We start from the raw sequence: 12261 nt of genomic DNA, 5'->3' as shown, positions 1-12261 counted from the left end.
TCAAAGTGTGAATGTGGATCTGAACCAAGTGACATATAGCAATGTATGGGAAGCAATGGTTTGGTGGCATCCAAGGCTTGAGGAGCCCCAAAAAACTATGATGTAGTCCTTCTCGCATCCGCAGGATCACCGACTAGTTCACCCGCATCTTACAGGGTTTTCTATGCCCAAGTTTGTAGCTGAGTTGGAGCAGCCATAACCTAACCCTCATCCTATGAATCAGACCCAAGAGGCTTCTCGGATGGCCGCTCTAAAGTGCTTGAAGAATTTTTGGACTCCTCCTCATCAGTGGTAATAAGCGGTTCCTCAGTAGGGTCTGTTGGAAAATCATGTAGTGATTCTTCTTCAAACTTCACACTTCGAGCTACAAGGAACTTTTCAGTGTGAGAATCCAGCAATCTATATCCTTTGACACTGTCAGGATATCCAACAAAGATACATTCAACACTTTGAGGCTCCAAATCCTTCCTCTTATCTGTCGGAATGTGAGCCCATGCTCGTGAACCAAAAATGCAAAAGTGCGATACTTTCGGTTTCTTACCGGTCCAACATTCAAATGGAGTGGTGCCTTTGAGTGCTTTGTGAGGAATGTGGTTCTGAATGCATGCTGCACAAATAATAGCTTCAGCCCATAGTTTAGGAGCTAATGATTTGGACTGTAGCATACATTTGGCCATCTCTTTTAACGACCGGTTTTTCCTCTCCATGACACCATTTTGCTATGGTGTATATGGCACTGTGTGTTGTAGCTATATACCTGCATCAATACAAAGTTGTTGCATATCTTTTTTGACATACTCCCCCCCATTATCAGTACAGAGTATCTTAATCTTACACTCAGATGAATTCTCAACAAGTGCTTTAAATTCTATAAGGCATTCAAATACTTCCGATTTTAATTTCAGGAAAAATACCCAAGGCAAGAGAAATCATCTATGAAGGTGAGTACATATCGAGCCTTACTAATTGAAGGCTGCAGGAATGGGCCTGTGATGTCACTATGAATCAGCCCAAGAGGTGAAGAAGCTCTCTGTGCCTTCCCTTTGTCAAACATTTTCTCCGGATTCTTGTCAAGAATGCATCCTTGACATACACTGCTTGTGAATTTAATAGCAGGCAATCCTTCTACCATGTTTTCCTTGTTGAGTTGATGCAAGTACTTATAGTTTAGATGGCCAAATATTTCATGCCATAACCTGCTGATATCATTAGATTGTGACAGAAATATAGTGCTAATAGATTTAGGAACAAAATGGGAGAAGAAATACAAACGAGAACCATGATATACAATTCCATGTGCAAGCTGTGAGCCCATGGAAATGTCGGTAATCACTACGGAGTCCGGAGTGAACTCCACCTCCCTTCCATAGCCAGAATGAGTGATCTGATATATCGAGAGAAGATTTGTGGACAACGAGGGAACATGAAGCACATTTTTGAAGCATCCCCCTTCAAGGTCTACAATTCCTTCTCCACACACCTTTGCGAGTGTGGCATCTCCCAAGTAAATTGGGGATATGATGCTTTATATAATGGAGGAAAATTCATCTTTTGATGTGGCCATATGGTTCGATGCACCTGAATCAAGGATCCAAGCTGATGGAGTGGATTTGATAAACATTAAAGCATAACCATCTCGTTCTCTCCCTCTCCCATCTCTCGTTCTATTATCATCCTTCTTCTTTGCATTCTCGGGCACGGTGAGATTGTGCTACTGCAATTGCTTAGCCATCTCATCGATTTTTTTCCTCATGCAATTTTCTTCAGGATGAAAACCTTTGGAACAGTAGTTGCAAAGTTTTATTTCCTTCTTCTTCTTACCCTTAGGCAAAGAATATCTCTCTGAAGATTGTACCGGTCTCTCCTTCTTTGATTCATTAAATTTACCCTTCCCTTTTTGCTTGTCTCTTCCACTACTCTTTGGAGCATCAATAGCCGCAAGTGCTTGGTTCTTTGAACGCTTGATGGCACCCATTTGGACTAACTTAGCTTTCTCTTGAGTCAATGCTACAATGAAGTCATTCAATGGAGGCATTTTCCATTTTTCCTAAGTCAATTTAGATGCTTGAAAAGACGATACAAATACGGAATATTCAGGGCCTAATTTCGAGAGAATCGAAAGGATGAGTTGATCTTCCTCTTTCTTGACTCCACATGCATCAAGTTCAATGAGGAGGGATTTAAACTTGGTGAAGTATTCTTGCAGGTTGTTGAAATGAGTTGGACTGAGGGATATGAGTTCATTCTCTAGTTGATGCACTCTCATTTCATCCTACTTGTTGAATAGTCCTTCTAATGTGGTCCAGACCGAATTGGGAGTAGTGGATCCGCTAACATGAAAGAGGAGTTCTATGGAAATTGATAGGCATATCAGCCCAATTGCTTCATCTAATTTATTGAAATACTTGATCTTCTCTGCTTCAAAAGTCTGTTAAGTCTTTGTTCCCATTGTTACCCTGTAAATCCCTTTGCTTCGAAGGAGCAGAGTGATCTTTGTCTTCCATTTGAAGTAATTGAAAGGATTTAGAATGAGTTTAGTGGGCTAAGAGATATGATCCATTGCTTCTTTCTACGCCTCTTGATGATCTATACCTGCAAATAAAACCGTGTACAGTCCACTAGATTCAAACTAGCTCTGATACCATGTAGAATTCCTGCAGAAACTCCAATAGATCTAGAATTCTAGTTAAATTAAACACAAGTAATTTGCTGATATTCAAGAGAGGAGAGAAAGAATTTGCTCCATAAAATCAGTGTATTAAATTAATGAACAATAGTAATACATGAGCAACCAAACCTCTAATCCAAAAGGGAGGTGGTTATATAGAAATTGTCGAATCTAGAAAACTAGGAAAAAACTAGAAAATACTAAGAAAAGCTAAAGGGAGGCCTGAAATAGCAACAATGACTGAAGACAACCTATGCAAACTATCAGCCATGAGGAAAGCATGAAGAGGGGCGCATTTCCAAAGTAAGGCAATTTTAAAACATGCTAAAATGGTTTGGGGGACCAAATCCCTTGATTTAAGGGGGAATCTTCATGTGGGGAGCCAATCCTCAAATAACTCAAGTGGATGAGGTGTGGTTAGGTGTGAACATGCACTTAGATGTCTAAATGGTTTAGTAAAGTGGTTGGACCAGTATTTCCATAATATTAAGCCTTTAAATTCAAAAAACAAGGGAAATTTGGTCCACCAAGCTAGTTTACCAAAAACCAAGTGTGAACATGATTTTTAGTGCATGTGACTAAGTAAGGATACTCAGGCTAAAAAATAAATGTAGATGTTAGGCTTATATTCCAACAGGCTAAGCCAAATTGAGCCTTTCTTGCTACACTTATCATCACTTTTCTAAAACTTTTCTTCATATGCAATGATGAAATCTCTCTAAGGGGTATAGGCCTTTGAATGACCTGAACTATCCTTAAATTCCTCTCTTCATCAAGGAATGTAAAAGCCTTGTTGTAGCGATTAAGGAAAACATTTTCTAACCAATCAAGCAATCATATGACTAATGCGATATGATGTTCAATTTTTCCTTAGTGCTAACTCCATTCATATTTACTAGGCATTCCTTCAAAAGGTCATTGATTCTTCTCTTGGTTCCAGTGGCGAGCTAGACCAACCAATACTTTTCATGCTTACATCTCGTAAATTTAAAACTTTCAGTCAAATTAGGATCTATATAGCTATGTCTAGCTTTGTAATCAATTAAAATAGCTATAGGAAGATTATTCTTAAAGAAATGCGGCTTGAATCATTTCTTCATCTAATCCATCTTTCCTTTCTTTGTCATCCCAAGCTTTTTAAGAAGTTGGCCTTCGCTTGTTCTCATCGCAAAGCTATTGGGCCTTATTCTTGTCTTCCTCCAAGTTATTTAGTTCATCAAAATGAATTTTTCCTTGTATAATGATGATAACCCACTCATAAACTTCTAAATTTTAACCTTCTAATCATTGAAAAAATCCACGTATCTCAAAATCTCTAGAAATGTCTTCTCATACTCTTTCATAGTCATGTTTTCTAGATTGATATCGAAGAATTCTTGCATGTTCTTATCATATTAATGCTATGAAAGTGTTTTCATTAGAATTATTTCTTGAAAGGCTTCCAAGAAATTCTCTTCTCATTGATGTGCTTGACTTTATTTAACTAGTCCAAGCACATGGATGCTTTTCCCTATAGATGATCAATGAGAATTATTGCTTCAAGATTTAATGAATACCTATGAAACTATAAATACTTTATCATGCCCAATAACCATGCTTTGACTTCTTCGCATTTTATATATTCACCATTAAATGTTGGTGGATTGAGTTTCGTGAGCTCACCTTGCAAGCAATCCAACTCAAAGCTTCTCATGTGATGCCTTACAAGAGAAACTTGGGTTTCTCTCTAATCTTTAAAATGAATGAGTTGATTGATAGAGTAAGATCCACACATTTAGGTGTTATAGTCGACATTTCAAAACCTCCATCGGGGTCCATTTTCAATGAGCTCTTATATTCTAATGCCTTGGTGAATGGTAATACTATACTAGCACTTTTTAAATGCTTGGATGCTTTGTGTTCATCTCTCATTTTATGAGATCGGCGATTTGTTTCATGTCTTATAATGGACTCCTTGTAAATTTTCCTATGAAAATTGTTTAAATTTTGTCCTCTTGAGCTCTTATCACCTTTTCAATATATGCCCTATAGCTCTACACTTCCTTCTATAAGCTCCTCATTATCTCAACTAGCACTAGAAGCTCCACTTTGCTTCTATGTACATTGGACTCTATTTTTGCATTGCTCAAAACTGTATTTAGCTCTTTGATTTCATCTCCATGGCTATAAGTACCTTCTACACCCTCCATTTCTTCAATCCTCATCTATAAACCAAATACTTTCTTCTTGTAACTCTAATTGTACAAAATTTGTTGATTATTGTTTGAGTTATGCATATTGCAAAATACTTTATTTATTATGCTACAAATCAAATTTTATCTTAACTCATGAAGAGTATAGATACACTAAACCAAATTTTAAGTTTTTATACATAATCTACTCTGACTCATTTTTCCATTGACTATACCCATTTTGAATTTTGAACTAAGAGTTATAGTTTTCTGAAATTGGCAATTCACCCTTTTTCAATACTTCTTTAATCAATACAATAATTCTCAAAGGGTACGTTTTGCCACTTGTAGTAGAAAAGATATTAGGAACTAGAAAAAACAAAAACAAAAATGTATCCACTATAGATAGTACCCATGATTGTGAATGCACAACAACTCCCTAGTTGGTAATCTTTTGCCCTAAGTTTTTTCATATAATTTTAGAATTATCAACATTTTGCTTTTTATAGTTTTCTCAAACTTGTAATTTTTAGCAAAATTTCTATCTCTAAATGGAGGAAAACATGGAAATTTTCAATAAAACAATTATTTTGGGTTTGTTGAGCAGCTAAAATGACAAGTAAATAAAAAAAAAAATTGGATTAATGATTGAGGTCACTTCTCCTCATTTGAAGATTTCAAAAATCCTCCCAAAGTAGATTGGAATAGTGGATTTTTCCCTATTTTGGCACTTACACTCCAAACCTTTTGAAATTTAGCCAAAATCCCAACTAGGTACCTTCATGTATGCTTTTCGGACTCACTATAAAATTCTTATCCTCGTGTAGGTCCTGTTATTGCGCACCACCATATTGTTCAAAAATTACTAATTTGCATTTTCTGAAAATTTGGTGCAAAATTGGCCAATGACCCTCACTAGCGTTATTGCAAGTTCTGACAATACAAACTTAACTCCAAATTTCATCTTCTGTTGAGTAAATTTGTTCTTGTTATGACCAAAATTAGATTTTGGCTCAAGACACTTTTTTTTAAATACAGATCATCATCTATCGATGTGGCAACCTGATGACATGACATGGTATGTGGTGGCTAATATGACACTTGTGTCCACTTGTCAATCCATGATTCATCCATGTCATGATCCCCTTTGTGAGCTGAAGAATTCTTCTATCGTCAGTGACTTAATTTCTCCCATCAACTATCACCAAAATGCACTTCAACAAATTACAAAAAATATCATTTTTGGTGAATTGAAATAAACCTCTTTTTCAGCGAACTTCAAACTAATTATTTCAATAGATTTCGAAAAATTCTTTTTAAACAAAATTTTAAAAATTTCCTCCGTAACCTCGAAAAAACACTTATTTTTCTACCAACTTCAAAACTTCTTAGAACAAATTCCAAAAAACTTCTTTTTCAACCAACTTCCAAAATAATTCTTTCAGTGAACTCTGAAAAACTTATTTTCCAATACACTTCAAATAACTTTTTTTTGGGCAAACTTAAAAAACCTTCTTTCAATAGACTCCAAAAACTTTTTTTGTGGGTGAACCTAAAAAGGATTGTTTTTGGAAAACTTCGGAAAACTTCTTTTCCATGGCTAAACTACAAAATGCACTTCAGTGGTACTCAAAAATTCTTATTTATCAAACCAAAAAATTTCTCACTTCATCACATTTTCATCGCAGTCCAGATTTCCTTTCGAAAACCGAAAGTTTCCCTGCCTAAATTTTCATTGAACTCTCAAGTTCTTCTTCAATGAGCCATATATTTCACTTGACGGAATTTTCGTCTAACACAAAATTCTTGCTGACCTGGAAAAGTGAAAAATATGATCGCGGTGGATTTTCTTAAAAAATATGTGCTTTTCACCAAAATTGGATTTTCTTAAAAAATTTCGTCCATATCGAGGATGAATTAGGAATTCTGATCTCAAGATCAAACATGATCTATTTTGTTAATTCAATAGACTTACACAATGGCCTTGAGACTCTTCCACCATGGCTCTATCATTGTGGACTTTGTCAGCATACATGGCCGAGTATAATTTACATACATCATACATCATTTATTATAAGTAATTTTTGGAAGAAGAAAAAAAAAATTATAAACTATAGGAACAAAAAAATTGACCACTCTAGCTAATTTAACTTTATTTAACCTGATTTTGGTGAGAAAATGGAGGTTTCACTCCAAATTTACAAATTCCCTCAAATTTGATGCAGATTAATACAGTGAATTGGTCAAATTTGTGTTAGTATTTGGCTCATAAGAATTTAATGTTGAAACATTTGCTCTAATCCCACTATGTAATGCACCCAAATCGCAGTTTGAGGTGCTTTACTACTAATTTGTCTCTAATACCATGTAAAAATGGAAATGTGCACAGTGTGATAAATATGCTTAGTAACTAAAAATAACTTAAAAATTGTGAATGCAAACAAATCAACTACACACAGCAACATTCAATCATACAAAACATGATTTAAATATGGCATTCATACAGAGCATTAAAACAATAAATTAAAACAATTAGCAAACATGTGTCTTATAAATATTTTACACAAGTGGTTGTATATGTCAAACATTCCACCTCAAATTCTATTTTCTTCTTCTCACATGTTTGCTTAACTCTCAACATTTCCAAGGATGATTGTAACTAGCCCATGATATCATAACTAGATTGATAGCTCTCTCATCCACCTCTTACATGAGTGTACTTGCCCCTATGATTCAATAGCTAGCTAAGGTGACTTCCACCAACCTCACACATGGATTCAATAATTGGGTTTTGATAAGTCAAAGATTATATAGTATGAATAATTACTCTAAGAAAATGACATGGAATTATAGACATGTAGAATTTCCCCCTGGGCCCCCCTTTTATCCCCTTCTTTTGTCAAATCATAGCCCTCCCATGACTCTATCATTATCTTTGTTGTGGTCAATGATGAATTTTATTTTATTATTTTTACATGTACAATGCTTACATATTACATCATTGGGCCATTGACCATTCATAACATATACAATTATAGATTGCTAATACAGGGATCAAAATTGGGGTGTTAAATAATTCTGCATTCTAATGATCTTTGGTTACATTGCTTCCATGACATTTTATGCATCTTTCTCTCTTAGCCAAAAAGATCTCTTGAGAGTGAGGATATAGGAGAAAACGGGGAAAACCAAAGGGGTAAGGGGAAGGCCGAAATATATGACCCTTCTTTAACCTTCTCTCTTACTTTATTTTTTTAATTTTCATTTAGTTATATTTTATTTCCCCTTATATTTGCCTCATTCATATTGTATAGTTTCTTTTTTTAATAAAGTTCACTAACCTTCATAAATTGCTAATTTAATCTTGTAGATAATGAGCCTTTACACCCATTTGTTGGTTTGGATCCATTTTGGATCATTATACCAAACAACTTCATCTTGACTTAAGAAATAATACTAAAGGATTGCAACCTTGGAATCTTTGACCAATTGAATAAGATTAAACCACTTCTTCAGGGAATAAGCTACCAATATGGGAGGAATGACCCACCTTTTATCCATAATATATTGTTCAAAACGCCACTTCAATGATTTCAAAATTTAATGACCACAACATACAATCAAGCTTCCATTTTTATACTCATAAACCAAACAATATCATTTACCATCAATTCACTAAATAGATCCATTTTCAACTTCTTTAGGTTGTTCTTCCCATGGCTTTAAATACTCCCTTGATTGGATAACTTCATATAGGGTTTTGTCAACTTTATTAGCCTAGAAATCATATCTTTGGTTGCCAAAATTGACCCCGTGGTCTACCTTTTCTACTCAACAACTCTATCATCCTATTGTAATTTATCTAATCTCATTTTCATCATACTCTTTCATTAATTCTCTGAAAGGAAGTGAATTCAAATTAATTCTCCCATTTTGCACAGCATTTGTCTAGTATGATCATAATTTAACAAGAACACACCTTTAAGTTTCAATTTACAAAGGCCATGAGAAATTCATCTAAACCAATGGAAGCCCATAGTATCATGTTTATTACTCAAACTTATCCATGAAATCTACAACATCTCCCTTCTTTTGTACCATCTTCAAAATAGAATTGAGCTTTTATGCCTTAGTCGTTGAATTCCCTAAGGTCCTTGATACTTTTCACTTTTGCTAATTCATTATTCATAGATATCATCTTATGATGGGAAAACTAATGCCAAAAGGATTCACGAGCCTCTAATTCATCTACTCCTATACATCACAAATTTACATATGGTATTTAATGCTAGCAATGAAGTTAGATCTCGTCAATCTTCAATAGGCTTATGTGATCTTCAATGGACTTATCCAACAATCTCGATACATCATCTAAAAACATGTTTGACACCATAACTATAATTCCAAATTTTGGGTTTAATATTCAACGAAAAATACAATCAAAATTATATCAAGGGACGTTGAGAGTTTAAACTTAGAAAAAACCCTAACCGTTAGGTCCATATAATACTAGTTTAGCCCCTTTGTTGGTATTTTTATTGTACACCCTTATTGTTATTGTTGTGCCCATGTAGCCCCCATATTTTTATTCGTGTGCCCCATAGAAGCCCACTATTGTTATTGTTGTGTCCTTACATTATTATTGTTATGTGGGCTCTAAATGTATTGTGACCCCTTAGACTCCTATATATACCAAGGAGGTCTTGTCATTGTTGAAATATGGCAACAAGAATATTCCAATTTAATTTGTCCTTGAATTAAATTGTGAATTAAAATCGAATTTAGTCTTAGCAGCTACTTGGAAGTAATTAATTAATTTATTTTAAATTAATTAGTTGGAGAAATTCAAGTTAGAAGTCTTTCTGAAGTCATGCAAGAGTTATCCCTTAAATTAAAGAGATAAGATTGAGTTATATTTTAGTTGTAATTAGTTAACTCAGTTTATTGAGTTAAGTCTAGTTAAATTAGTTCCAAACTGTTTGAAGAACTAATAGTGAGTTAACAATCAGTTGATGCATGAATGCACTCAACTAGTGCTACTCCAGTCAACTAAATATTCCCTCATCAGAAACTCATGCATGTCTATTCTGAGAAAGACTCAATTGAGATAAATATTCAAGGATAGTGTACTATCAGTTGCATGTGTTTTCTCATGGAGAAAACTCATGCATGAAGTCAAGGATTTATCCTTGAGGATTGCGTAGTTTTGAATGATGATCATCCACTTGGTAGTAGGAAATCCTCCACAAGGAACAACGCAAGGAAATAAGAGCTTGGAGGGCAAAGAGGAAGGCTGGAGAGAAGCCAAGATTGCCTGTGAGCATCTCTGAGGATTGTACTGAGAGCTGGCTAGCTGTGAGAGCTAAGGCTTTGTATAATTCCTATATATTTCCACCATGTATGATAATACAATAGTGTGGGGTTTTTTAGCTGAGGCTTTCCCAAAAGTATTTTCATGTGTATTGTGCCATTGATTATTCTTCATCTGGTTATATTGTTCAACTCGATCTTTAAGCTTACGCAAATTAATAGTAGAAGTAGGTTATAGTATTTTGCTTTGATTTATATTGCATTATCGGGTTAACCTACACAGATTTTCTACAGTCGTTTGTATCATCCAAGAATTTTTCATTTATGTGATGTAAAGGAGGTTTCCCCCTCGAAGAGGTTAATTTTTCAAGTCATTGATCTATATTTTATTTTGTTTTGTGATCTAGTTGCATAACATTTGGTAGCAAGGCTTGGATTCTAGGGTTTCCCTGCTTCAAACAAGTCATCTTGCCATTTTAACTAAATATTTTTTTTCTATGAAGCTTCAAAAGATGAAATTCCGACCACGTGGAGAAAAACGCCTCATGAAATTCATGTAAAAATTTCAGATCTTGGTCCACTATATTGTCTGAGATATGGTCTAAAGAAGTTAGGGTTTTCACATGCTCCATAATTCGGTCTCAAATAGGTGACCTAGGGAAAATCATCATAACTTTCACTAAAAAGATTGGATATGAATTTTGTAAAAAGTGAACAAAAGAGCATGGACTTTAGTTTTTCGTGTATCATTTTCAAGGCTAAAGATTGAAACAATGACATGTGTCATTATGTACAAGTTCACTCTATTGAATTAGTCCATAATCAATTCATCACAGGAGATTTGGCATAACTTTGTCCTGAAGAATCCAATCTTGGTCTGACTCGTGGAATTGGAAATAAGACTCAGATGGATAACGTAGGATGAAATTTTAGACCTTGGAGAGCTGAAATTACAAAGATACAACAATTTCAAGATCAAGCTCCAAAAAACATTAAAATGGTGTATTTTTTAAAATTTACATAAATTTTTGTTTGAAAAATCAGTTTGAAGTGATTCAAAGGGAATATTGAAGCATATGTATCATTATTTAGTTCCAATATGTATCAGAACAAAAATATGGATACACCCAATAAGTAACCAGAAATCTCTACCATGATGCATAAAAAAGAAGAAGAAATGCAACATGATATATCAAAGTTACATGACCAAGTGCAGTAAATTTCATTCTCACTCACAAAGAGAAACCAAAAATGAATTGGGAGTAATAAATGTTAATATGGATGGTTTAGAATAAAAAAAGAAAAGGGACAGGGAAGGTTTAAAAGCAGACATGGAAGGTTTGACAAAGTTGCTACGGGAAAGGCTCCCTAATGGTGACGAGGTAGTCCATGAAACTCTTGATGAGAAAAAAAGGAATGTGAATTATGATTTTAGAGACTCTAACCCAAGGATGAAGATAAATCATATTCCAATGATATATATGAGGAAGTTTGATAGTAAGGATCCAATAACATGGATACTACAGATGGAGCAATTCTCTTATCTGTATGATGTGTCACACACACAAAAGGTATGAATTGCATCTTCATATTTAGAACAAAATTAGTATGTGTGTATTGATGGATTTGTTCTCATAAATCAATTTTCACTTGGACAATTTTTACAGAATAATTGGTATCACATTATGAGGATACAAAGAGAAATACCTTCTTTAGCCAATTGATAAATCTCAAATAAAAGGGTTCAATGGTGGAGCACATTGAGGACTTTCAAAGATTGAATATAAAGGTAAATGATATTCCAAAGGAGCATAATATTGATGTCTTCATAGGTACTTTAAAGGATAACATCCAACATGAGATTCTCTTTTGGGAAGCTAATTCATTGTATAAGGCATTCAAAGTGGCAAGAAAAGTTGAAAGAAAAATTATGCCAACAAAGAAATCTACCACTCACAACTATAAAGATGGAAGTGTTGTTTCTCCTAGCCTCCCACAACATACAAGGTTGACACTACAACAACTGGAGGAAAAAAGAGAAAAAAGGCTTTGTTACAGTTCTGATAGAAAATACTAAGGGTCATAAGTGTATTGATAAGAAATTATTTTACA

Source organism: Pinus tabuliformis, chromosome J (assembly GCF_031772625.1).
Source record: "Pinus tabuliformis cultivar Carrire ecotype Pingquan chromosome J, CPIR1, whole genome shotgun sequence".
In the NCBI taxonomy this organism is placed as follows: domain Eukaryota; kingdom Viridiplantae; phylum Streptophyta; class Pinopsida; order Pinales; family Pinaceae; genus Pinus; species Pinus tabuliformis.
Note: the sequence above shows the minus strand (reverse complement) of the source record.